Source organism: Gymnoscopelus microlampas (genome assembly GCF_963454915.1).
Source record: "Gymnoscopelus microlampas genome assembly, chromosome: 1".
In the NCBI taxonomy this organism is placed as follows: domain Eukaryota; kingdom Metazoa; phylum Chordata; class Actinopteri; order Myctophiformes; family Myctophidae; genus Gymnoscopelus; species Gymnoscopelus microlampas.
The window spans coordinates 63,546,536-63,549,887 of record NC_139962.1 but is presented as its reverse complement, the minus strand read 5'-3'; the positions used below and the strand labels follow the sequence as shown (position 1 = coordinate 63,549,887).

The following is a 3,352-nucleotide window of genomic DNA, read 5'->3' as shown; positions in this document are numbered from 1 at the left end:
TGTGCCACTACGCCACCTGTTGGAGACGGCTATAAGCAGGAAGCCATTCATTCAGTCATTCAGTATCAGCACTCTGTCTGTATGAGCAAGCTCGATAATAAAGCCCATTGAACGCACGTCGTTGTATGCTTGGTGTATGATCATAGAATGGAAACATTACAGGGCGGAATGATGGCTACAGGCCAATTCACTTGTGTGACAAGATTTTGGGCCACAGCGTTTTCCCAGATGTAAATGTGAAAACCAGCCATTTATAAACTGTACTTGAACTGTAGCTGAACTGTAGCTGAGGATGCAGGTGTGGGAGCTTATGGTGATGGCAAATCGGTTAAACAGGAAAAAAAAAAGCCCGTCGGCCTCCATTCTAAAGCGCAGGCTTGAGGTCAATGAAGGCCAACAGGGACTCTTCAGCGGAGTGCCGGACGGTCTTCTTATGGACCCTGTGTACACGGTCTGTGGCATAAGCCAGGTTAGCAGCCTGAGGGCCAGTTCCCCTTTGGCATCTGTAGGTCAACAATATAAATGTCAAAATGGTGTGGCTGGCACTTAATTTGGTTTAAATACAAATTGAATTCATTTTAAGACATTTTCAATACCTCAAAAACAAAAAATACAATTACTGTGGAAAAAGAGATTGACAAAATACTAGACTATTATCGCAAATAATCAACTGAAATTAGCAAGATCTACAAACTCATAACTCACATTTTCGAGCATTGGAGAAAAAACATCTCCTATTTTCTAACTCAAAAGAAAAGGAATCACAGGATCCTTGCTATACAACAGGGGTCTTCAACGTGTTGAGCCCAAGGACCCCCTAGCTGAGAGAGAGATGAAGCAGGGACCCCCTCTATATTGTACAACATTTTTTTCATTTTTATATTGTACAACATTGTGTTTCAGATTCAACTTGTGTTTACGTGGTCTGCTATTTCTTCCCTCTACACCTATACCTCTTTGCCAAAAATAGCAGATCTACAAGCTTGTGAGCTTGTAGATCTGCTATTTTTGGCTAAAGTTCTCCTCAGAAAAGGCATGCTAGGTGGTTAAGGTAAAAAAAAAAAATCATAACGCACAAAGATTTGGCGGACCCCCTGCAGTAACTCTGAGGACCCCCTAGGGGTCCCGGACCCCCTGTTGAAGACCCCTGCTATACAACAAAAAAGAAAACCAACTTACCCAGTGTCATGTCATCAATCGGAAATGGCAGTTTTCCATCTTGCTTTGCCAAGTACAAAACCTTCTCTGCGTAGTCGGTCAAACAACTTGGGTGCAGCCTCCCCATGCAGCACCAAGACGTCCTGCGAGATCTAAAAAACAGGAACAATATTTTTCAAACAATGTGACAGCTGTGACAGCTGCTATTTTAATAGCAGACGTAGATCATGTATTTTCAGTGTATGCAATATGTTCCAGTAGAGCCATACCATGCCTGGACTGGTGAGCCGAGGGTACTCCGTTAGGACATCTTTTGGAGTTTTGGAGTGGTTGTCCCGGATCCAGTTCGCCCTGTAGAGAGGACTGTGTCACGCATATAGTCCTGAAGCTCCATGTTGTGCTTCAGCCACTCGCTTTGCTGCTGGGACCTTGCCTCTGGTATGGTAGAGTCTATAGCAAAATACAAAACATAATGTAGGATAACAATATGGGTTTTCTTCCTTTACGGCACTTTTCCCAGTTAAACGGATATGGCATCTGCACATCTTCAACAATGAGCTTATCAATACCTATAGGGAATGCCAACACTTAAATCAGCACTATGTAACTTTGCCCTTTGCACCCGGTTTCCTGCTCAAGTGCTGAAAATGTTACCTTAATCTTGACCATCAGGTCAACATTTGTGTCAGATCCCGTGTCTAGGTGAGACATTTTGACACGATCGAAATGTCTCAATAGAAGAGCAGGGAGACAAAATTCATCTACTCCAGTTGTATTACCATTTCAAGTTTTTTTGGAGTTGTGTAGGTGTGTTTCGTATCGTCAAACCCCGACACTATCTCGACAGCCTCTTACAGCATCCTCTAGAGTGGGTATTGCTTTGGATAAAAGCGTCTGCTAAATGACTGCAATGTAATGTAATGGGTATTGCGAATGTCAGCAAAAGTCTTCTGTCGAATGTTGTCACATTTGGTGTACCCTGACCTATCCTGTCCATGTTTGTTTAAAAAAGACTGAGCAAGCTACAGAATGCAAAAGTCATTGCACACCCTAGCAGTTATCTCATCATCTTTAATCTTTTCATCTAGTCAATAGCTTCCAAATTTCTGGTTAGATCTGTTGACACTACTCAGACATAGCAGCCAAAGACTAGATACTTTGTCTACTTTCTACCAATCTCTGAATTGGCCTCAATTGGATCGATGGGGAATCCAAGCTAAAATAAATGACAGGCTTTCTATTCCTGGAAAGTTAGTATGCTATAATGGAAACCATTGTTCTCGTGTTAATAAAAAAAAAAAAAAAAATATATATATATATATATATATATATATATATATATATATATATATATATATATATATATATCTTAAAATCTGCCTAACGATGATGTCACTGGTATAGACTGGTTTCTGAAGTGACCACAACCCTCCTATGAGATACAGATGGAGTAGAATCATGTTTTACTATTTTATCCTGAACATAAGTGAGGATCAATTATATGAAGATAGGTTGAAAATGGGTGTCGTCCTGTAAGTCGTCCTGTAGCTACACCAATATTCACAACTTCTGACAAACAAGAGTTATATGTTTTTTTATGATGACCAATTTTTTTTACCATCCTTCCAGTTTTTGGGTTCCTTTCAAAATCTTCAGCCTCTATACTGATCGCATCTGGACAACTTGATTGCAACGTTTCAATGTTGTGCATATCAACTTCGTTATTGGTAGCAAATATGTGTATTGCATTGGATTGCTCGCCAGTTTCACATTGTTTTATCAAATGTAGATCTTGATCATTTAATTTCTTTTGACGTATTCTGAAGCGATTTAGTGTTTCAGCAAATATTGGATCTTTCTGTCTAACGATCTTAGTTAGCTTTGCAATCATGAAATTATTATTCCACAAATTACCTCCTGGTCCTTCTGCATACGAAGATGTACCTTTCACAGGAGAACACTGATAAAAATCACCTATTGCAATGATGCACACTTTTCCAAAAAGAGAATAGTCACCAGTCTGTTTTATTTGTCTTAATCTCCCATGAATGTAGGCTAGAAGACGCTGGTCAACCATAGATATTTCGTCAATGATTAATATTTGTACATTACCCAGTTTGGCACGTAGGGAATTTATTTTGTCATCACCGAGAGGTACATATGGCAATGTGGCATTAATGCCTATGGAAAATGT

At 39.8% G+C, this 3,352-nt stretch overlaps 1 long non-coding RNA gene across 1 annotated transcript; it reads right to left on the bottom strand.

The window, feature by feature from the left end:
- Positions 1-403: 403 nt before the first annotated feature.
- On the bottom strand, positions 404-1,542 carry LOC311046586. Its single transcript, XR_014600903.1, has 3 exons — positions 1,428-1,542; positions 1,180-1,310; positions 404-503 (listed from the first exon to the last, which is right to left on the bottom strand). It is a non-coding gene; the product is annotated as an uncharacterized lncRNA (long non-coding RNA).
- Between the last annotated feature and the right edge of the window lie 1,810 nt (positions 1,543-3,352).